We start from the raw sequence: 25498 nt of genomic DNA on the forward strand, positions 1-25498 counted from the left end.
AATTCTGTTATGCACAGTGTTCTTGTTTTAGACTTGGGTATACAGAAATTCTATTATGCAAAGTGTTCTTGTTTTAGACTTGGGTATACAGAAATTATGTTCTTATTTATACTGTCATCTCTTTATTCATATCAGTTGCTGCAAATCCATTTAAGTTTATGCATTATCCATACAAAGATGTCTCACTTGTAATTGTGGCATGACTGCAATATAATATTTTTTTCTAGGTAGGCCTGGAGAATTTCTTGCAGTATGAGAAACAGTCCATTATAATGAAAGCAGACTATAAAAACTCCCTCTGTAATGGAAAAGAGGACTAATATTGAGCCTTTAGATATGCTTCAGACTGCTCTGAAACATAGTAGCTAGAAAGGTAATAAAAAAGAGAAATGCAATACAAAATTTTGTTGACAAATTTATATGAGAGTCCATGTCTGGCTGGACTTAAGTACATGACTGCCATAACTGTAGGCATATTGCCACTGCAGACATGAACTGATGAGCCATCAGGAAAGGTTAATGGGGATGGAGATGTAATTTTGCATACAATTGCTGGTAGTATTTGGAATTAATGGGGGTCTACAGCAAACTGATATTATGTACATTGATGTGTTAATGACATTAGTAGCTTGATCTAGTTACAATATGCAAAAATGCCACTGGCATGTAGGTTCATAGATTAGTACTAGGCTAACTGCTGTTGTGGGCCATTTTAAGCCTAGCTAATTACCCCATGTGAGAATCAAACCATGCACTTTGTATCTGCAAAGTAAATACCTTAATCATTAAGCCAACCTCCCACTAAGATGACCCTGATGTGTAGGGCTACTTATGGGATGCTGCAGGCTACTCCACTCTACTTCCCCTTCCCAACCTGCCACTGGTATAATCCCAGCTTCAGGGGATACTAGTGGGGACACTAAAAACAAAAATAGTATAGCAGAGCAGCTGATGATCAGCTGGAGGGCATGCAAAAGGGGGCAAAAAAGGAAAAGCTAATGAAGGTGATTGACTTTTCATAGTTCCAACTTCAGATTGTAAAACATTTACATTCAGTTATACCAGAATTAACAAGAACATACTCCTGCAAATTCTTACTTTAATTTTATTTATTTATTTAACTGGGTAAATACGTTATTTATTTATTTAACTGGGTAAGTTAGCTAGACCTTCTTGGATACTTTCAGGAAGAACCTCGACTACAGTGGCATGAAGTAAATACAACATAACTATATATATATATATATATATATAGAGAGAGAGAGAGAGAGAGAGAGATGGGCAAGTTAGCATAGCACCTAACATATTTTTATATTTTGGGAGGTGGGAAGAAACCAAAATACTTAGAGGAAACCCTTGGAACCATGTGGAGAATTTGCTAAAGTCTATACAGTGACTAGAAGACAGGATTGAAACCCAGACTTTGGTGCTGTGAGACAGATCAAATGAAGATAACTGAGCAAAAGGAGTGACAGAAGTATTACATGCTGTAAAAGCCAGGCTTTGTCAGAATGGATTCCACAGCAATCATTTCTTGCAAATATTTTGCTGCCCCACATAATGTATGGACAATAATGAATCATTCCAGAAAAGCAGGTTCTTTTCAGTTATTGATGCATAGTAAAAATGGTTGACAAAGTATTGCCATGAGTCACTAAAAACTTCTCTAAAACATGATTCTCTCAGAAAAGCCAACATTTTATAAAAGAGAATGGCATAAAACATATTACTGATGTCCTGCTCCTACGCAGATGACAGACACTTGAGGTTTATGTCTGATGAAAGAAGATGGAATAATGCAAAAGAACAACACTGCTGTGCATGTTGTTTCGACCACAGCAATAGCAAAGCATGAGCTGGAGATTAGGGCATGATAGTTTATTTCAGAGTAACACTGCAGCACTACAAAAGTAAGAGTTTGACATAGTGCTGCTTTTGTGTGTTGGCAGATTATATATTTGCAACACAGAGAGGGAGTTTAATGCCAGTAAGGGTTAGCAGGGGATCTAAACACAGTATTAGGGGAAAGAGCAAAGATTGCATAGATTAAGTTTTCTCAATAAAGAGGAAATTAAAAGAAGGCAGAGATTTAACTTAGTCATCACACTCCAATTAGGATATTTTTGGGCATGCACAGTGGAAGAAGGAAAAATGGAAACCCCTCCCTCAGATGTATATGATGCTACCCTAGGATACCTTGAGCTATTCTCCAACCCTGACCATAGTAGGAGCAAGTCCAGGTTTGGAGGGTTTGTTACTCTCAGCAATCAAGGAGATGTACTGGGAGTAGGTGATGCCGATGATACCCCCCCCCCCATTTTTGATAAAGTAGTTGCAAACTTTGTTCACTACCATTTATAGCTGTTGTTCTTTAATGTCTACTCTCTTATCAGAATGATAAAGGAGGATGGTATCTGCATGAAGAATGATATCGTTATAACTGAATGTGGAAGAGATGTCATTGACGAAGTCTGAAAACAGTATTTGTCTGAGCACTGACTCCTGAGGCTCACCTGGTGGAAAGGTTACTGCTGAGTAGATAAGGTTACCTTGTAATATAGAGAAGGTTCAGTAGTTAGGGAGCTTACTGCACTCTTTGTGGCTGGGGCCTTAGGAATTCCTTTTCTTAAGTGGAGGTAAGTGGTCTATTCCAGTGAATGGTCTTCTGTGGTTTATAAGGATGGTCCCTATCATGTGACCCTTTTCCATATTTGAATACACATTGTCAGTTGCTGTATATAGTGCAGTTAAAGTATTATAGCCATCCATATATACCCCAGGGATTACCTCAGTGTCACTGCTCAACAGAGGCACAGCAAAATAATGGGTATAGTTCCCCATACTAAATGGGTGGCTTAAGCCACAAAACTATGGGCTAGGCTTGTAAATGCCCTCGGGCAGATAGCCTAGTATGAACCTATGAACCTATGAACCTATCCCTGAAACCATGCTTAGAGTCTAAAAGAAGTTCATATTTGTTAACATACTCCATTATTCACTTATAAGACAGGACAAAAATATTGAGGCTCAGTTTGAAAGTGAATCTTTGGTAAAAGAATAGTAAGATATGTTTAATTGGCAACTACACCACAGCTCTCTCTTGTTTTTTTCAATTATTGCAAGTGTTTAACTTAGATGAAATCTCACCTAAGTTCACACTGGCTTTGTCCTTGTAAAAACCCTGACTAATAACCCCCCTTCAACCCTTCTCTCCTTTCTCAGCTTTAGATACAGTATCCCCTCTATCACTATAAAACTGAACTGAAGATTACTCACTGCTTGTTGATCCTTCCAGGATTTAGTTATCATTTAGTCTATTATCCAGTTACTGTTTAGAAACTTTATAGCACTGTGTTTTACTTCTCATTTCTCAATGTTTGTAATTAGAGCTTCTACTCAATTGTACTGAATTTGCTCCTGTATTTCTCCATGTCATGATCACCTCTACTGTGTACATACCTTGATTGTTATTGTTTACCGTCTACCATGTCATTCTGTGGAGCTTTTCTCCCCGGACCTCCGCTGCAAAAGGACCTATGTCCAGTCGGAATTTCCAGGTAAACAAATGTAAATAAATAAATAAACAAATAAATAAATAAATTATTGTTCAAAATCTATACTCCATAGGGGTACTTTATTGTCAGTGTTTTGCTACTTTCTGTACTTGTATATGATTTGTTTTTACTCTATGTTTTTGGAGCTTTTCTCCTCAGGTCTCTGCTGAAAAAGGGTTTCTTACCCAGTCAGACTAACCCGGTTAACAAATGTCAAATAAATAAAATAAATGAATGTTAAACCTAGCCAATTTCACTTTTTGTGCTTGAAATATCCCATTTGGTTATAGACTGGCCTTACCCATCCCATGGTCAATAATTGTATATTACCCTAATGAGAATTATAGATACACTATAGATAATTTGAGGGGACCCATGCATAGGATAAATAATTTAGGAGCTGCCTCTGCCTATTAGTAGTACAGTGGACAGTCCTGGGATAAATGTTCTTTTTTCTATCCAGAGAGCTAAGTAGTGCTGGAATATGGACAGGGATGAACTTTATTTTATGTGGATAGGGAGTCTTTTTCACAGTAGTGTTATCTCCTGCAAGATATACCAGTCCCTTTAAACCATTCTGTTGATGCTGAAGAAGAGGTCAAGATCCCTAGACTGAGTATTTCTGATGCAATTTCAGTTGCTGATGTGCAGTAAATCTATCAGTAATGGGTTGTATTATGCCTTGTATGTCAGATACAAGTTACCTGTTAGCAGTCTGTAGGATACCGAGTATGGTCACAGGGCTTTGAGTCACTCCATGTAGGACGTGTTGTTTAGGCCTTGTATCATTTTAATAAGGTATCTCTGTGGGTGTTCCAAGTGGCTGCATGTGTCTGGACAGACACATGCCAAAAGAGGCATTATATTCAATGAATGGTCTAATGAGGACTGAGTAAAGGGGGACAATGACATCCCTAGATCTAGACACAGTCCCTCTGATTATAAGCTATGCAATACAGAAGTAGTTTCTTACAACAATTTACACATGTTGGTCAAAAGTTAAGTCACTATCCACATAAATTCCCAAATCCCAAACAATTGAGTCAGCTCTTAGGGGCATATTGTCAATGTAGTAGTTTCCTGGGGTAGATTACTTACCAAACAATATAATAATGCATTTTTGGCATTTAGTTTCAGTCCATGATTTTAGAACCCATTATTTATTTGAGACAAACCTTCCTGGAGAACAGCTAAATCATATGGGGATTCAATGAATGCTCCTAGCTTGCAGTCATCTGCAAACATAATCAACCAGAGCACCTTGGTATTGGCTTTTATTTCAGAAAAGTAGATGCCAAGCAGGAGAGGTACCAGCACGGAGCCTTGGGGGACTCCACTGGTCAGTGGTCTCTTTATGGAGGTAAGTTGCCCTATTTTGATCTGTGTCCCATCTGTGAGACAGTTGGTAATCCAGTGGGTGATATACAGGTTTATTCCTAGTTTATTTAACTTTTCTACTATGCCTGAGTGGGGAATTGTGTCAAAAGCTTTGGCCAGGTTGAAGTATGTAGCATGCACTGTTTTGCCATCATCCATTGCTTTGCTGAACTTTTCACAGAAATCCACCAGGCTGAGTAAGTGATGTTGTATGAATGTTCTGTGCAGTTAGCACACTAAAGAGGCTGTGGCTTAGATAACTGAAAGAGAGAGACAGAAAGAGCGAAAGAAAAAAATGTGTTCTTATGTCAGTCTAAGGTTTTGACAGATACTTTTGAAGATCAGCAGTACTAAGCAAAGTTTTATTTTATTGTTTTTCCTGAATATTAAGGTTTTCCTGAATGTTAAGCTTATATAGTTACAAGTGTTTTGACTAGAATGTTGTCTTATATGATAACAATTAGCCTCTTGTCATATATAAGACACAGGTGACAACAATATACAAAACTCAGTAATCTTTCAAGTACTGAAAACTTTCTGAGATGGTCAGCATTTTGGATACAGGGTAAAATCATCAATGTTTAATGTATTGATCACTACCTTAGCTATATGTGTTATATCTTGCATAGGATATAACAGCCGGCCAGCTTCCAAAGCTTCAGGGTACCTTCAGCATGCCCAAACTATCAGGCAGCTCAAGCTAAGCTGACTAAAAGACAAGTTTTTGGGTGTGCAGCCCTTCAGAGCTTTCCTGCCACTGAACAGCACTCTCCTCTGGGGATTTTGAGGATTGATGGTTGGCTTGTGCTGTTCCTTTGATGGGCAGATTAGTTTCCCTTAGGGTGAAAAAGAATTTCATTTAAAAAAGTGCTTAATAACATGTTGCTATTCAGGAAAGTTATTTTAAACTTAGGAGTTTGTGTTTTAATGGACTATCAAGAGATTGTATTGTACTTTTAAATGAGATCATTCTTTTTTCCGGTCAGTTTAAAAGTTGTTTAAAGTTACTGAAAAACATTTTTTGTAGAGAAGTTGTATTTTACTTTATTTATTTTACTTTTTTGGGATGACAAAGTGTTTTAAAATGCTTTTTTTTACTGTATTTTTATGTAAAAAATTGACTGTTAAAGAGTTATACATTTCACTGGCTTTTGCTGCTTATTTTCCCCTGGGAAAGAGGCACAATTTTCTGCTCGATCATGGCACAAACTGCTGGTGGTCCCATGGTCAGTCCTTCTTCCAGCCACAAAAATAAAAGGTTAAACAAAGAGCTTTTGCCACCACAGCAGGTTAGCAATTTGCCTCAGGCACAGGTAAGTGACTCTGCTGTGGCCATTAGTTGTACCTCAGACCACTCATCTTTTAGTCTGGATCCCTCTGGTGTAGCACCTACAGCCACTATGGACAGGGGGTTAGCCACATCTTCTGTGTCTGTAGGGTTCCTTCACTGGGCAAGGGAGAGACACTCTTGACAGCCCTGGGAGAGGAAACAGGGGAGTCTTCCCTTTTTTGTCAGAATGTTGTGCCCATCTCTGGGAAAGCTGCTGCTGCTATTAATAACTCTATTGGCCCAATTTTTCCTGTCAAAAGGAACAGAAAACTAAACACATATCTACTCCACCTCAAAATTTCCTTAGACAAGAGTAGTTTACTGGGTCTGGCTCAAGGTTTAATTTACACTATTGATCCTTTTTATACAGTAGTTTTCAGTAAAAAAAAAAAAAAAGGGATACCTCCTTTCCTGAATAGATTCAAGATTCTGAATCTGGACAGGAAAATGAAGAGACAGATACAGGGTTTCCTCTTCAGATTTCTGATTCTGACTCAGAGGAGAGCTCAGTTTCTGATTCTCCCCATCAGAGTTTCTCTCTCTTTAAAAGTATTTCCAGAATGCGCCAGTGTTTTCAGTGGGAGAACACAAAGGTTTCTCAGTCCCTCAGGAAATACAATGAACTGTTACAGAAGGAATTTCAAGAACGTTCACCCACTCCTCCAGTTCTGTTTGCTTTGGAGGATGTGCGTGTTACTGCCTGTAATTTTCCAGAAAATTAGCCTGCTGTCTCTAAAAAGGCAGATCGAAAGTACAAAATTTCACATTCTTTTAAATTTTTATACACTCTTCTCCAAACTAACCCACCAGCTATAGTTTTAGTTAATCATACTGCTGCAAAACATTTAGTTAATTCTAATTCTACTTTTTCTGATAGGAGATTATTGATAAGTATGGAAAAAAGTGTATACTTCTGCAAATTTAATTTTCTGGATTTTGGATTGTCAGGCTCATATGTTAAAGTTTGTTCTGACTAATTGTGGGAATGTTTTGTCTGCAGTTTCTTCTTGTGAGGAAAAATCTGCTGTAAATAATTTAGTTGCTTCTATTGTACAGGCCAATATTCATTGTTTACAGTGTGTGCATGATTCAGTTGATACTTTTTCCAGGGCTATGGCCACTGGTACTGTTTCGAGGAGGTTTGCTTGGCTGCTTTCTCAGAACCTCCAAGATGATGTTAAAAATGAGATTTTACATTTTCGATAGAGGTTTAGGTTTTGGCTCCTCTGCTGCACAGGTGATCAAAAATGTGATGAAATGTGTAAGTTGATACAGGGAATCTTAAATTTTTCAGCTCATTGTTTCCAAATTTTCTAAGAGATTATGTAACCTCTCACCCACTTTTTTTTAAACAAAACAAACAGTCTCAACAAAATGCAAGTTAACAGATGTTTAAGAAGAAATGGAAAGGGGTTCCAAAAAAGAATTCTGGAACCTCCCAAAAACAAGGACAGTCTAAGTCAGAATGACTGTTTAAGGGACCTTGCTCTCCCATCACACCCCAACACATTGCCAGCCCTATTTCCCTTCTAAAATGTCTGAATCTCCATTTTTCTCTTCGGCAACAGATAGTTTCAAACAAATGGGTTCTGAAGATTATTCATCAAGGTTACAGATTGTAGTGGCAGAAAATTCCATCTGTCCAAGGGGTAATCCTTCATCCACCAGACGAGACTCTTTTACTTCCAACTGTCCTTCATCACATGCTGTCCCTGGGTGTGATAGAAGTAGTTCTTCCTTCTTGGGTGGGGAAAGATTTTTATTCAAGGATGTTTTAATTCCAAAAAAAAAAGGAAATGCTTGGAGACCAGTTCTCTTTCTTTCTTTCCTAAACGTGTTTGTGATAATGCCCAAATTCAAAATGATGTCACTTCATAACCTGTTACCTTGTCTTGCGCATTCACATTTCCTGGTAACACTAGATTTAAGAGATGTTTATCATGACATCCCTATTCATCTAGACTTCTTAATGTTTTTCTGCCTGGATTGCATTATCAATTCTCTGACTTAACCATTGGACTCTCTACTGTACCAAGAGTGGTCACAAAATTCTTTATTACTCACACAAAAGATTTAGTGCTTTCATCTGGTCTATAACAAACAGACGTCATCAGAATCTAAGCAACAGTAAATCACATTCGTTTTATATAACCCCCTTGAAAAAAATCATGTTAGCAAAAATCAATCAAAAATACTTTCCCCCACTACACTATACACCTGGCTAAACCTGATGTTAAAACCATGCTTAAAGTGATGTGCACTTGTATAAAATGTTCTTACTCAAATCATGTAAGAACATAATTTTAAAATACTAGAAACAGAAAAAGTATTTAAACCTGGATGTTTTAAAGCATTAAGCTTGATTTGCCATCTTAATTCATGGTATTCAATAATGTCTTCCTATGGCTCACCTCTAGGAGCTTTCCTTCATCTGACTGGCTGCATCTTCATTTTCATCTGTTTGTTGCTTGGTTCCTCGTGGATTTGTAATGTTTGTATCAGTGTTCACAAAATGTCTAGCTCCAGTTATAGCTCATTGCAGGTTACAGGATATCCACATTTTTCCATATTATATTACTTGCTTATCTTTGCATAGTCTTTTTCAAAGTGTTAGGAATCTCTCTGTCTTGGGCGAGAGATCTCTTACACAAGCTGAGATTCCAAGAGAACATTCAAAAGTCTTTCTTGACTCCTTCACACAGGATTGTGCTCCTGGGATGTCAGATAAATACCTCAGTTCAAATAGCTTTTCTTCCACAGGAAAAAAAATCTATATCTAGATCTGATTTTAAGGTTTTCCACTCAGACATTGATCACATTGTGAGGGAATAGTGTCTCAGATTATATGAGGATTTTTTTTTGTGAAGACTAGCTCAATAGGGACTAAATGTGTGGAGTTGGAGTAGGTCAGATCCTTGCTTTATGGGTAGCCATTTGGCTTTTTCTAGGGTGATATAGTGATGTTCACAGAGAGGTGAGTTTATAATGAATCTGCAGATGCTGTTAGACATTGTCACGAGTGTGCCAATGTTTTTCATGGGGACAGAAGCAAAAATTGGAAGCCCATATTCAAGTTAAGAAAAGAGAACTCATTTGCCAATGGCTGTTCTGCCTTGTTGGGATAGGAGAGATCTTTTTAGACTAGAAGAGGAGGAAGTTTATTTTAGCTCATACTTTATGTGAAAATAGAAGTTTAATGATGGATCAAGCCATAATCGGACTTATTTGAAGGTGGAGGTTTTTTCTATGAAATAGTTGTATAGGTCAAAGATAGTTAAAGGGTCAGGTGCTTTCTGAATTTTCTGTGGAGTTCCAAAAAGCATAGTTTTGCTCTTAGTTGGGTTGAGAAGTAGTTTATGGTTCATGAGCCATTGGTGGAGCTTATGTAGGTCTGAGAGTAGCTGGCACTGATGTTGGTGTGAGAGTGACCTGACTGGTAAATGATCATGTCATCAATATAGAGGATAAGTGGGAAATATGGAGAAGAGGAGGAGGCAGGAATGGACCCTTCTGGTACATCTTTGGTAATAGATGCCAGTTCTGATTTTGAGGATCCTATTTTAACTCTGAATTATCTGTCATTGAGGACGTTTTTAAACCAGGGAGTGACATCTGAATTGATACCAATTTCAATTTGTTTTGGAGAAGATATTGGTCAATGAAGTCAAATGCCTTTGTCAGGTCTATAAATAGGGCACCTGTAAGGAGGTCACTGTCAGAGTTTAGCAGGAGGTAATCAGTTAGATCAGTTAGGAAACAAAGTGCTGCCATAGTACTTCATCAAGGCAAGAATCCATGCTGTTTGCAAAAGAGCAAGTGGTACTGGTGGATGTAGAGGGAGAGGTGAATGTAGACTATTTTTTCAAGAAATTGTTCAGAATTGGGAAGATGGATATTGGATGGAAGTGAGTGGCATCTTTTGGGTTGGTAGATTGGGTGGGGTTTACTTACAGCAATGTTTCAAATCTGCAGCATGATATTTTGCGTAAGACATAGATTATCTATGTGGGTGAGAGGAAGACATAGATGGTGTCTGCAGTAATATATGAACCAAGGGTTAATGTTGTCAGATCCAGGAAAGGTGTCAGCTGAAATATTTGCAGGTAGCATGGTGACTTATTTGGGACATATGCATTTGAACTGGAAGAGGGGGACGAATGATGGCAGGGTGAACAATGCATGATCTCTGAGAGGTGTGGAGTTTACTGATGGGAAATTGCTAAATTCTTTAAGGAAATCTTCTGGACAAAGTTTTGTGGTATTACACCGAATGGTGTTTTTATACAGGGTATCATGAAGAGGTTTCTTCCAGTAATACCTTAAATCTGGGGCTTCCCTCCTCCCTCCCTATTCAAAAGCAGCCAATCACCAGAGACTGCTTGGACTTTGCTTAGTGAGCAGTTTCAGGAGGGTTAAAAGTGCAAGTAATGTGGGACACCAATGATAAATGCAAGCACATAAATATAAAAGATATGTTTGCTCTGATCAAGGCTCAACTCTCTGAAACATCTTTGGTCCCCAGGACCTGTTCAAGCTTTTACAGAGAATGCCACAGTCATGTGATGCATCAACAAGCAAGAGGGAAACCAGACAATACCACAGTCATGTGATACATCAACAAGCAAGGGGGAACCAGGTTATAACCCCATTTGCAGACTAGCCATGATAGCTTGGGATTTAGCTTCATAGCACAATATCACTTTTCAGGCATCCTACATTCCACCAGAGCAAAACTATGTGGTAGACAAACTAAGCAGGACAAGAGTAGACCCTCATGAATGGAAACTAGATCAGGGGGTCTTCCAAGATTTGACCCATCTATGGAGAATTTCTTATGTAGACCTATTTGTCTTCTGGTAAGATTTTGCTTCAGGACTCCATGCAAAAAGGCCTGGAAGACAGATGCCTTTTCTTTTCCTTGGACATGAATGTTCCTGTGTGTTTTTCCAGCCTTTTGACTGGTATCCAGGATAATTCTGAAGATTAAAAGGGAATCTCCCAAGATCATTATGGTGACTCCTTCCTGGCCTAAGCAATGGTGATTCTCCCTTCTTTTGGAAAAGCCAGGGGCAATTACCACAAGCTTCCTCATAGACTGGATCTACTCACACAGGAACAGGGGTGTTTGATACACCCTCTCTGCAAATCAACTTCATTTGTTTGCCTGGATGACAGAGTCTCTATTCCCTTTAGGCACCTGTTTATGGAGGATGTGCAGCAGGTACTAGAGGAGGCAAGAAAGCCTGCTACTAGAATATCATATATTAGCAAATGGAAAAGGTTTTCTAGTTGGTGCCAACAAAATAACCAGCATCCACACAGGGCTAGTTGTTCTCTGGATTTGCAATATTTATGTGTTACTATCCCATGGCCTTTATTACTCCTCCATCAAAGTTCATTTATTAGTCATTTCAGCGTGTCTGGCCATGGATCCTCCTCTTTCAATGCATTCTCATTTCAAAATGTTTTTGAAAAGGTTTTGCACAAGAGGCCTTCAGGAAACTACTAGCCCCTCCTTGGGATCTTAGTTTTGTATCAGAGGAGCTAACATGTGCTCCATTTGAACCAGCTAACCTGGCTGACTTGAGGTTTGTAACATGGAAGCAGCTTTATTGATTACTCTGACCTCTGCAAGAAGGGTAAGGAAGTTACAAGCTCTTATGATGAGTCAAACCTATCTGATTCCCATAAAAACAGTTTTTTTTTAGAACTAATCCATCATTTATTCCTAAAGTGGTATCTGAGTTTACTTTAAGCCATACTATACATCTCACCCATGAGAGAGAAAGGATAGTCCATACCTTGGATGCCCACAGACAACTTAGGTACTATCTTGACAGAATGAAATCTTGCAGATATTAGGATCAATTTTTAATTTCTTTTGAATGTAATAAAGAGACAACCTGTGTCAAAACAGACTACTTCCAAATGGTTGTCTAAGGCTATTGCCTTTTTTTATACTCAGCACAACAAAACTATTCCAGGCAGGGTCAAGGCCCAGTCTACTAGGGCCTTGGCTTCATCTATGGCTTTTTGCAAAGGGTTGGATTCTAGAAATATTCCAGAAGCTACAACTTAGTCCTCTGTACATACTTTTGCAAAGCACTATAAGCTTGATTTCTTCTCTAGGTATATAATCAGACTTTGCTAGGACCATTCTTCAGGGGATCATGGACTCTTCTCCTTCCCCCTCCCAAATGTAGTAAGCTAGGGTAATCTACACATATAGCAAAGGCTACTGCAGCAGTGATTAATATGATGAATGTACCCCAGTTGTGTAAGTAAACTTATTTACGTAGCTGCTCCCTCCTTCCACCCCTCTTGTTTTTTGGTGTATTGTTTATATCAGGGGGTGAGCATTTATTTTTTTTCTTATTCCTAACACTGTCCTTTCAGGGTTCAGCCTCCCTCACTCGATTGGCATGAAAGCTCTGAAAGGCTTGGTGCCCAAACCTGTCTTTTTTAGTCTGCTCAGTTCATGCTAACAGTTTGGGTACATAGAAGGTGCCCTGAAGCTTTGGAAGCTGGCTGGCTGTTATATTCTATGCAGGATATAACCCATCTAGCCAAGGCCACTGCAGCAGTGATCATTCAAACATCTACTGTTATGGTAGGTTTACTTACACAACTTTACTTTGTACAATAAATTACTATTCAGAAGCATGGATGCTGATTGGACAGTGCAATCAGCATGCCCATTGTAAATTGAGCATGCACCAATAGAAACAACTCTAGCTGCTAATGTATTGTTCAGCATCTGTTTTTATACTGGTATATGATGAAAATGGGTCTGCTTCTAAATTTCAAATTTTCAGAATGTCAAATTGCTTATAGTTGAGACCATAAGATCTAAGTTTTAAAGTTTGAACCATTTAAATGGAGATCACTGTACAGCACGGAACGGTATAGTTAACATTTTCATTGCTGTAATGTGATTTTGGAATTGGTATATTGAATTAGCAGGGGGTGTGGGGGATGCGGGGGGGGGGGGCTTGCCCCCTGCAAAAATGTAAAAAAAAAATGTTTTTTTGTTTTTATTTGTTTTTTTTATTTAACTTTTGAACTTTCAAAACGCCGATCTTATGGTCTTGACACTGATAAAGAGACACAACTGCTACAGAGATGTCACTTCCCTTACACTACTGTGCAAGCATAGGGATGTAACTGCCATACTAATGCACAGTACACCTGAACGCAAGGAAGAAAGAGGAAGAACACTAAAATGCTTCCACACAATGTCATTGTTTAAGAAAGATAAACAATTTATTTCTTAAATGATATTATTGCATTAACACATTCCTAGGTGTGGGAATGACAGGGTTTAACCATAGTTAATTTTGATCACTCAGGCTTCACCATCATGATCAAACCATGGCAACTGTGGGTTAATCTTGTAACACCCATACCCAGTCATGGGTTATTGCTAAATAAAATCAAAGCATTGCTGCCTCACAGCAAGAGGTTCCTTGGTTCGATTCTCGGCCTGCGTTCCATCTGTGCGGAGTCTGCATGTCTTCCTTGTGGCTGCGTAAACGATAAAGACATGCAGGTAGGTGCGTGTGTGTGTGCGTGTGCCTTCCATGAAGGTTGGGTGTCGGGCTGGCACCTCGGCACTGTAAAAATCCACTGCTAATCATTAATGGACTGGTGATCCACTGTGGTGACCCCTAACCCCAAAGCCGAAAAGACATTGCATTACCAGAACAGCAAACAGTTGTTGCCCTTCAGTACTTGTTATTTGTATCCGCTATTAGTAGTTTAGATAGAAAAGTTACAGCGTCTCATAAAACCAGGATCCAAGTTCAGACAACTATCAGACTGAATATCTGAATTAGCTTAATTTCCATTGCCCTTTTTCCCTAAAAGTGTACAAAAATTTCCTTGAAGTTGATATTGTTATTTAGATGAAATCAGTAGTCTTTGTTCTTTTGTTTGCCAGAGATGAAGTTTGTGTCATAGATACCAAGGGCTCAAGATGGGTATGTTTCAAGCTAGATGGAGGTCCAGTCCATGCTTTGTAGTTCAGAACCTAAGACGTCTTGTTTAGATTCATGAAAGGTCCTGCTTTGAATTTCTGTATCATGGCTAAAGTGATCTAAATGAGAGGGTATCAGTTACAGGGTAGTGGTCACTTATTCTGTTAGGTAGGCAGGAGATTTTATAAAGTTATTTTGGAATTCTTGTAATAAGCAGGCCTAGCAGAGAGTGGTGCTGGAGTTAATATTGAATCTGGTGGGGGCAGCTATTAGCTGAGAAAGATTGTTTTGGGATAAGTATCTGATCACTTGTTCTGTTTTGGCCAAAACAGGCCAACGTTAAACTTACAAAGGATTATTCATTTCATTTTGCTGGAGAGTTGAACTAACAGTCAATGATAAGTTACATAATGGTAAGGCTTGTAGGAGGTCAGAGATAGGTCATTGCTATGTATCATTTAGTGGATTCACCGATTTGTAACAGTAACAGGATCCAGTTAGGAGAGACAGCTTTTATGTTTTGCCTCTGTCTTATCAGCATTGCTTTAAAGCAAGTATTTTTTTTAATGAAAAACAGGACAATATCACATTTTTTGCCTACTCTGTTACTTAAAAGAGAATATCAGTATTCATCATTAGATCACTCTTATAGTACTAAGTTAAACTGGTCTTATCTTGTGAAGGCAGGATAACAGGCCGCTTCAAAAGCTTAAGAGCACCTTCCACACTCCCCAACTGCTGAACAGCTCACGGAGAGCAGTATAAAGTATGTGGTTAGGGTGCCAAGCCTTCAGAACATTCTTGCTGTCAAAGTGTGCTCATCCCAGTCAGCTTCATGTGATTTATGGCCAACTAGACCTTCTTCAATGCTGGGCAGATAAGTACCCCATTGAGCAATACCTTCTACTTTACCATTTTTGTGAGCTTGTGGACACTATCTATTGCTCCATTGTATAATACTTGTTTCAGAATTGGAAGAGGTAAGCTGACCTCATCTGAGGATAGTGGAAGTTTTTCCTAGAAAAGGAGGGGAAATATTGAACTCTGTTCTGTAGCCTGAAGAAATTTTCTCTCTTACCAAAGGTCTATGGTCAGATCAAAGCAGTTTTCTTTGAAGCTGGAAAGTTTCCCATTGAGGAAGTGAAGGAGAGAATTATAAAATGGGAGTAGGACATTATATAGTCAGTGTTTTGTTCTTGCATACAAGTGGACCTGTTTCCCTTTCCTGTACATTCATACCTGCCTCTCACCTGTTCCATGTATTTTTTCTCTCTCTTAATTGATCCAACTAGGACAGAGCTTTCTGATTGCTGAGGTCTAAGTCAGGCATCTAAACAGGGAAAAGGGCTGTCTTCCTTTTAACTGGATGGGCAATGCCCAAGGTAGAGGATTAAAAAGCATGTGGTGGTGACGGTGGATTAACTCTGTGCCAACATACCGTGTATTCTTCTGTAAGTTTTTTATAGACAGCTGTGGCAGGCATTATAGGGTTGATGTTAGCTGTGTGGACACAAGTCACTGTGGATGCAATATTTCAGGGCCTTGAAATTTTATTTTGTCTACTAATAGTCAAAATTGAATGAGTCTTGCCAGGAATTAGTATAAAAATAGTAAGAATGTACCATATGATGATCATCCCTTTTCAAAATATAATGGTTTGTGTCTGACTGGTGTCTCCTGCAGATGCCTGGAAAAGAAAATCATTCTATGGTGCAGTGGCATTACTCTTACAGGCTTGGCTCACTTGGGATGCTGGAATACCTCTGTCTTCCTCTCAAGTACTTATGACAGGTGGGAATTTAAAATGCAGATGCAGTTAGAAGCTGCATCTAATTCGCTGTTATTTCTAGTTTCATTAGTCTGCTCAAACTGTTTGTTTCTTATTGTGAGGTATATGCAGCTGTTGAACAGAACCATAAGCTTAACAGGTACAGTATTCAATGCTGTACTTGAAAACGTCATATACATAAATGTATAATGACTTCACATTTCCAGTTATGAAAATAAAATAAATATACATAAAATTGATAATTGTTAGGATAGCAACTGGTCAATACCCATTGTACTAGTAGGGGACACTTAACTTTACAAGTGTAAAATTATGGCTTATAAATGCACCTACTCCACTATTTGAAATATCAGTGAGAATATTTTGGCCTACACATGTGTATCTGCTGCTAGAAAGATATTTGTAAGCTAATCTCTCATGATAGGCATGCCTGTCTCTACAGCAGCCATTCACTCAAGCTGATTAAAGTAATCAGTTTCATTGCTGAAACTTACTGGTGACTGTAGGATATATTTTGTAACAAGAGGTATGGCCATATCTTATACTCCATCAAAGCTTGCACTATGATGGAAAAGTGGAAGTACTTTTCTTTCCTCTAATTTCCCTCTTAATCATTTTGTATATCTTCTGTCTGGAAATTCTGGGCTTCTTGCATAATAGTAACAATACATAATTTATTTCTTAGCCTCAATAGCGCACTGTATCGTCTTTATGGCTCTTCTATGATCTATCAGTTTTTGTGATTTTTGTGGACTGTTACTTCTTTATACAGCAGGAGCACCATCCTCCCCCTGAGCTTGGCCTAGCCCCATTGTAGGAATATTTACGTATCTTGAGGATTCTACACTATCATTTTTTTCTATTCCTGGCACCAGAGCGCCTACCAGGATTGGTAACTTTTTTATAAAAAAATACCAAGCAAGTGTTAAAACACACCAGGCTACAAAGCCAGTGAAAATGATGCCACCAATCTTGTATTAAATAGTTTATTCACACTCTAGCGCCTCGGCACAGCCTTCCTGGAGTTACAAAATATGCCACACCATACATACCTATATATATATATATATATATATATATATATATATATATATATATATATATATATATACACACACACACACACACACACACACATATATTCACTTAAATGCAATTAATTAAACAATCATCTAATCAGTCAATAATCAATTAAAATAATCATATATACATTTTAAAGAAACACTCTCCAGTTAGATTCACTATTTAAACCTGGAGATAGTGTATTAAAATTTTAACTATATAGAGTTTATTTGTACAATAATTTCTTTTTCATTAACACTTCATCTGTTTCTGAAATATGTTCCAAAATACAAGCTTTTAACAGTGAAAAGTCACTACTATGACAAGTAAAAAAATGTAAAGCTATAGGGCTCATAGCATTACTATTTTTATGTCTCTAATGTGTTCTTGCAACCGTAGCTTGAATATTCTTTTAGTCTCCCCTATATAAAACAAATTACAGGGGCAAGGCAGAGCATATACCACTGATTTAGTTATACATGAAAAAGGAGAAGTGGAACCGAATTTTACACCATTTATTTTTTCAAAACATTTGGTAATGTAGGGGCAAACTGAACACCTTCCACAAGGGAAGGTGCCACATTCACCAACCTGTAGGTTTAATTTTTCACCAAGTGAAACAAATCCATTGTGTACCACCATGTCTTTAATATTTCTACTTCTCTTAAAAGAGATATTTACAAAGATTTTTTACCGCTTCCATATTAATTAAATAGGGCCAATAATATCTAATGATAGCAATCATTTTCTCACTTAGAATGTTATATACAGTAACAAAATAAACTTTTCTACACTCCTGCACAGTATTGAATTCTCTGTTATTATGTATCTTCTTTACTAAAGGCATATTATGAAGTAAGCTGGTATTCATTACTTTATGAAGGGCATCTAGAATAACATTTTCATCATAGCCCCTTTGCTTGAAGTTAATACATGTTTTTATTATTTCTTCTTCTAGGCCCATTTTATCATTACATAGCCTGCTAACTCTCAATAATTCATTATAAGGTAGTGCCTTCAAAGTATGTGGTGAATGGCAACTACTACCATCTAAAATATTATAATCTCCAATTCCCTTTCTGTGTATATGAGTTACTATATTATTATTCCTAATAGTCAAAGTGACATCTAGATAGTTAACCGTTGTTCCTATCTGTAAGCCATCAAATTTTATCTGAAAATGATTAGCATCTAAATCATTTATAAACTGGGGAGCTATTTCAGCACCCCCCTTACATAAAAAAATCAAGTCATCTATATATCTACAATATAAAATAACATAACTATTAAGAAATTCAATCTATACAAAAACTCAACTTCAAAAAGGCTGATGAACAGGTTAACACACATGGGTGCAAAAGATGCACCCATGGCAGTACCTTGTACTTGATGGTAAATGAGGTTATTAAACTCAAAAAAAATTATTCATCAAACAAAAATATAATAATTCCATCACATAATTACTAACAGGGCTATCACCTAGAAAAAAATCTAACAGCTTCCATACCTAACTCATGGGTAATACTTGTATAGAGACTTTTTACGTCTATAACTATCCAGCAATATTCTTCATCACATTTAACATTCTTTATTTTATTCAGAAAATGGAAAGTGTCTTTAATATAAGAATTTAACTTAACTACATAGTTCAAAAGATAGGAATGTAAAAAAAAAATCCATATTATGGAGAAAATAATTATGTGCTGCTACTAAGGGTCTACCTGGGGGGGGGCTCATATTTTATGTGTCTTTGGCAGACAATAGAACTTAGCCATTGAGCTTCCTTCTACATTAAATTTATTTAGAGCATCTTTTCTTGTAAAATAGCCCAATCGTAGGCCTTTAGCAACTAGTTCTTTAAACTTCATTATAGCTTGATAAAAACATCAATATTTACTGCCCTATGTACTTGGCCATCAGATAAATGGTCCATACACATTTTCAGGTATTGTTTCCAGTGCATAACAATTTTTCTATCTTTATCTGAGGGTTTTATAATTATGTCTGATCTTTTACATAAATTTAATAAAGACAACCATTCATTCTTACTCATATTATACAAAATGTCTTTCTTCTCAGAAGAAAAATCTTTCAGAACTTTCTCTAGTGCAAAATTAAGCATCTTAGAAAATTGCAAAATCACCTGATTGTTAAATGCAGGTATAAAAGTGCTAGCATAAGTAACCATTTCAGTATTTAAAGTGCAATATGCATTAACATTTTCAGCTGTTTCAAATGAAGAATCACAAGAGAAGAAATCCAGCAACTCATCTTCACTTGCAGATACACTGTCTTCATTAACTGACATACTTTCACCGTTACATTCAAAGTAATTAACTTAATTAAGACCAGTAAGTTGGTAACTTTTTTATCCTGCATCTTGTGCACCCAGCTTTTTTTTTTTTTTTTAACCTACTTCTGTCCATGATATATGCTATATAAGATTTGTAAAAAAACAGGGTCTACCTCATGAAGGTACTTACCAAGACTTTAGGATGAATTCAGTTTCACCAATACTACTCTCTTTTGCTTGCTGACTTATCATTTCTCCATTCAAAAAAATACTTCCACAAGAAAAACTGCCAGAAGCTTCAAATAAAAATTTGTGTTCATTAATACAACAAATTTATGAAAAATTTAGAGTAATAAATCTTGGTCCATTTGGAAAAAGAAGCAACTGAAGATGTGCAAAAATATAAAGAACAAAATCTAGAGACTTTTGAAAGGTATAAAAAAAAAATATGGACATGGGAAAGAAAGAGAGATCTGAGCTGGTGCAATATTTATGAAAAGGAGAAAGCCAAATTAATTAACACAAAAAGGCAGCCCGAAAGACATTTGAAGGGAAATACAGGCAAAGGCATCCAGATATGGAAAATTTCACAATAATAAAATAAAATCACAAAGAGGGAATATAGAACAGAAGATTAGTAAAGTAGAAGTTAAAAAATAGAAGTTGAAATTATTGAACACTTGCAAAGTGAAGGATTTAGTGTAGAAATTTGACACAGGTTATATCACAGCATGATGGAACAATGAGTCTCCAAGTAAGGAGAAACAGAAGGATCAGGAGACTTCTGAAGAAGAGATATAGACATGGGAAAGAAAAAAAAAGATGTAATATGGTATAATATTTATGCAAAGGAGAAAGCAAAAATAATTAAAACAAAGAAGCAGCACCAAAGAAATTTGAAGAGAAATATAAGCAAAGGCATCCAAACAATGAACATTTTACAATACAAAAAATAAGGAAGCAAAGAGAAAAGTAGAAAAGAGGATTAGTAATGGAGAAGTTAAAGAAATAGTAATTGAGGTAATGGATTACCTGAGAAGTGAAGGATTTACTGTAGAAAATCTAACCCAGAAAACATCACAGTAGGATAGAGCAATGGATCACTAAATTAAGGTGAAACCAGTGGAGTGGGAAACGTCTGATAAGTTGCCAGATGGAGATGTTTTGGAGCCTTCCATAGGAAACTAACATCCAGTTGGAGTTGCACAGCAAGGGGAGGAACAGGAAACTGTGTCAATTCTGATGAAGCCCATGTTGTGGGGTGATAGTCCAGTGAGTTCCTATATGAAAGAGTAATGGATAACACAGGATGAAACTGAAGAGAATGTGGCACAGGAAGATAATGTGGAACTACCCATGGTGCCCACAGGAAATGGAGAACAAAGAATATGCCCTCAGTTTAGAGAAAAATAACCTAAGAGAATAATTGCTTGATTTAATAGAGATGGACAGACATGTTAAGATCAGCGAAAGAAACAGATTACATAAAGTCAATAAAACCCAAAAAGCTAGAAGTTCGATAAAACAAATGAACATAGTAATTAGGATTGTCCACAGAAATTAATGTACTGTAACAGAAGTAAATAAGATATATTACTGTGCAGCAAAATTAATAACAGATAAAGTCTTACCATAAAAATATATGGTAGCAAGGGAAAAGAAGGGGAGAAATCAAATGCCACCATGGAAGTATTGAATAGAAAAAACTATAAAGCAGTTAAGACAAGAAGTGTCACTGTCAGAAGAATATAGAAGAGGGGTCAGATCTACAAAAATACTCAGAAAGATAGACGTGATAAAAGCAACACACAGTATCAGAACAGATCAGAATCTATCATGCACCATCGCAAATAATAAACTAAAAATATCAGCACAAGCAGAAAAAAATTAGAAGATATGCAGATAAATATAAAGGAAAAGTACAAAATAAGCAATTTATTGACGACCCAAAAAAGTTTTATAGAGAACTGGAAAACAAGGCAAATAAATTGAAACACCACCAAAAAAGAAGAAATAGATACATTTTGGAGAAATATTTATGAAGATTCTGTGGAACATAATGAAGATGCTAAATGGATAGAAAAAGGAAAAGAAAGATTAAGAAGTTCAAATGTACAAGATATGCAATGGGATGAAGTATGTATTTATTTATTTATTTGGCATTTGTTAACCGGGTTAGTCCAATTGAGCCGGTAGCCCATTTTCAGTAGAGACCCGAGGCGAAAAGCTCCAAAAAAACTCGTAAACACACAGAGTAATAATAACATACATTTAGAGTTTTACATAGTAGTACATGGTAAAATAATGAAATATGGAAATTACAGTAGTACAAAAAAAGATTGAGCACTCAAATTGCATTTAAGGGAAAAAAAATTTACATGTGAGAAAATGGCATCTTAGACAGTTAACAGTAAATATTTACAACTGAGTCTGGGTCAGTACAGGTACTAGGTGGGGAGAGTAGAAGATCAAGTTAACAGTTTCAGTAAACAAAAAGAAAATGTGATTCCAAACAAGGATACTATAGTTTAATGCAGAGTTTAATGCCGAGAAGTAGTAGAAACTAAGATGTGTCATTGCCTCATATAGTAAGAAATACTTGAACAGGAGAAATAGGATACTGTACAAGTGTAGGATAGGAAAATAATGGAAATTATTACAGTTTGACAGAAAAAAAAGTAGTGGATAATAAGATGTGTCAGTAATTAGTATGATAATGGATACTTATAAAGGGAGATAAGGGGAAGAAATGAATGATAATGGGGTTATAAAGGTGGGTGTAGTGTTAGGGGACAGATTTGAGGTAGGCTAGGAAGAGGTGGGAGGGTTTAAATAGGTTCATGGCAAGGGCAGATCCATGTGGTTAAGAGGAATAGTTTTAATTGCTTTTTGAACTGAGTCGTGTTTGGGGTGTTTCTTATATGATGAGGGAGTTTGTTCCAGGCTAGAGACACATTATGGTTATAGAGAAGTTTACCTATGTTTCTATTTGGTTTATGTATGACAAAGAGTTGTTGGTTTGAGCTTCAGAGTGGTCTAGTGGGGGTGTAGAAATGTACTAGAGAAGAGATGGAGGGACAGGTGGTAGGTTTGTATAGGATGGAGTGGGTGATTTGTAGTTGTGATATGAGAAGCTGGTGGGGGAGTTCTGGCCATTTCAGTTGATTTACTGGAATGCAATGGCGGGTTTTGTAAGGTTGATTTATTGAAAATCTGGCAATTTTATTATAAGTTTATTCAAGTGGTGAGATTAATGAGGATTGTAGGTTTGAGAAGATGGGTGCAATGTAAAGAAGGCCTGGTAGTAGGAATGCTCTAGCTAGGGATAGTTTGGTCTCAGGAGTTAGATTTTTTTGTTGCGATACAATAACCCTAATTTTTGGTGTGTCTTTTTGATACACAGGTGAATGGTCAAATTTAGCTGATCATCAATAATGGTGCCGAGGAGTTTTGTATGAGGGTCTGCTTTGATGATGGTGTGGTCTAATGAGTGGATAGAGAAGGAAGATTTATGTTGTGAGAGTGAGTTAGGTAGGAAGAGTAAGAGTTTAGTTTTCTTAGGATTTAGAATTAGCTGGTTTTCATTAAGCCAGTTTTCGATGGAGTAGAAGGTGTTTTGTGTAAGGGAAAGAAGATCAGACATATTATTGGAGGATGTAATGAAGGTTGAGTCATCTGCATATTGGATAAGGGTAGAGTGGTAGCAAAAGGAGTGGAGATTGTTGGTGAAGATATTAAATAGTGGGGGGCCTAGGATAGAGCCCTGGGGGACCCATGTTTTTATAGGTAAGAAAGGTGAACAGGAAGTGAGCCATCGGACATATTGAAGTCTATTAGAGTGGTAGCTGGAGAACCACTGCACAGTGGAAGGAGAGAGGTTAAGTTCAGTTAGTTTTGTTACTAGTTTATAGTGTGACACTGTATCAAGTGCTTTGGATAGGTCAAGGAAGAGACATGATACAAGTTGTTTTTTGTCTCTGGCCTCCGCAATTGTATGAGCAAAAGATAGGAGAGCAGTGGCAGAGCTATGGTTAGGTCGGAAACTTTGTTGAGTGGGGGTTAAGGTTTTCTTGTATTAGGTATTTAAGGAGATGGGAGTGGATACACTTTTCTAGGATTTTAGAAAGAGGAGATAGGATAGCTATTGGCCAGAGGTTAAAAGGGTCTGTAGAGTTACCTCCTCTGTGCAGTGGTACAGTAAAGAAGGACTTCCAGATGTTAGGCAATGTGCTTTCTTGAATAGATCTATTTATTAGTATGGAGATGGGAAAGCCTATGGATTTGGCAGCAAGTTAGAGAAAGAGGGGGGTAGTTTATCAGCAGATGGGGAGCCAGGTTTAAGTTCTGAATAAGAGATTTGATATAGGAGGTGGAAACAGGTTTAAGAGAGAAAGGGGTTTTGTTAGGGTTGGTAGAAGGGGGGGGGAGTTGAGTGGACTGAAATTGTGGTCAGGAGGAGTTAGCTTGTGGATGGTGTCTATGAAGTAATTATTGAGCAGGGTGGAAGTCTCTAGTGGTGACTTGTTAGGGAAGGGGTTTGGGGTGGAGGGGTGATCTGGGTGAAGGATATTATTCATGGTGGACCATAATTTTTGGGGGTTGGAGAGATGATTGGCTTGAACTGTATTGTAAAAGTTTTTCTTATCTAGGTAAATATGTTTTTTATATAGTTCCTGGTTTCTTTATAGCTTATTTGTAAGGTAGGGGATTTGTTTTTTTGCCAGGCTTTCTAGATACTATCCCTTTTATGCATGAGTGAGCATGTCTTGTTTGTTAACCAAGGAGCGGGGTTGGCTTTAATCCTGATTTTTCTTTGAGGTGAAAGTGAGTCTATGATGTTGAGGAATGTCTGGTTAAAGGTCTCCACTGCTTCATTCAGTGGAAGGTAATGAAGAAAGGACCAGTTAATAGATGCTAGTTTATGACTGAAAGAATCATTGTCAAATGAAGACATTTTGTAACAGTCTCGGTATAGATGGTATCTAGGCAAAGGAATACAGTGTCTTTGGATGTGAATGGGGAGGTGATCACTGAGGGAGTCAGGCAGGGTGCAGGGGTTGTGGTAGAGATTAGGGTTAGAATTAAGTACCCAGTCAAGGGTAGTACTGGTACCAGAAGTTTTATTAATATGAGTGGGGGATGTGATAAGTTGTTTGAAGCCATGGAGGTTTATACACATATTGGGGAAGTTGGACATGAGCTTTGACCAGTCTATGTTAACATCTCCCAGAATGATGATTTCATAGGGAATATTGTCAGTCAGCCATGAAAGTATATTTTCTAGGACAGGGATATTGTTGCCTGGGGGGATGCAGAGTGTGGCTATAGCAATTTTTTTGTGGGAGTTAAGGTGACAGTTTAATATAAGTAGTTTAGTGGGTTGAAAGTTAGGTAATGGTATATGTAAGGGGGAGAGATTAATTATACCAGAATAAAGGATTGCAACACCACCACCTTTTTTAGTTTCCCTGTCTAATCGAAAGATGTTGTAGCCAGGGGTAATGTTTCATTACTTGTTATGTGTGGCTTTAACCAGGTTTCAGTTAAGGTTAAAATATGAGGGGAGTGTTGGGCTATGTAGGAGTGTAAGTCTGTAGTTTTGTTGAGAAAGCTTTGGATGTTAATTGAGTATAAGTCTAGGGTTTTGTGTGGGGTGCAGTACAAAGTAGGGATGGGAGTGTTTGGTGGAGTAAGGAAAGGTATATGATAGGGTTGGGTATAAGGGGTGAGGGTTTGGGGTTAGGGTGAATGTCTCCACCTAGGAGTAGAATAGCCTTGACAAAAGCAGGGTGATGTATGTGATGAGGTTTGGGATTGTAAAGGAGTAATTTTACTTTGTCAGTGTTGTAAATGGGTGAGAGAGTTTTTTTCTTTATAGAGATGGAAAGTGGTGGATGTGAAGAGTGATGGGGAAATGTAAAAGGAGTGGGTTGCCTTAAGGTTATTGATGGAATTGGAAATAGTAGGGGAGGTGTGTGAGTAGTGTAGTTTAGTATGGTAAGAGGAGAGGTGAGTGAGCAGAATAAGTAATGGGATGCCTAAGTAGAAATGAGCCATGCTGGATGTGATGTAGTGTGAGGGCTTGTAATTACCAGTAAGTTCACAGGTAATTGATGT

This window comes from Protopterus annectens, chromosome 3.part1, assembly GCF_019279795.1.
Source record: "Protopterus annectens isolate FY-2018-M chromosome 3.part1, PAN1.0, whole genome shotgun sequence".
Taxonomy (NCBI): Eukaryota; Metazoa; Chordata; order Ceratodontiformes; family Protopteridae; genus Protopterus; species Protopterus annectens.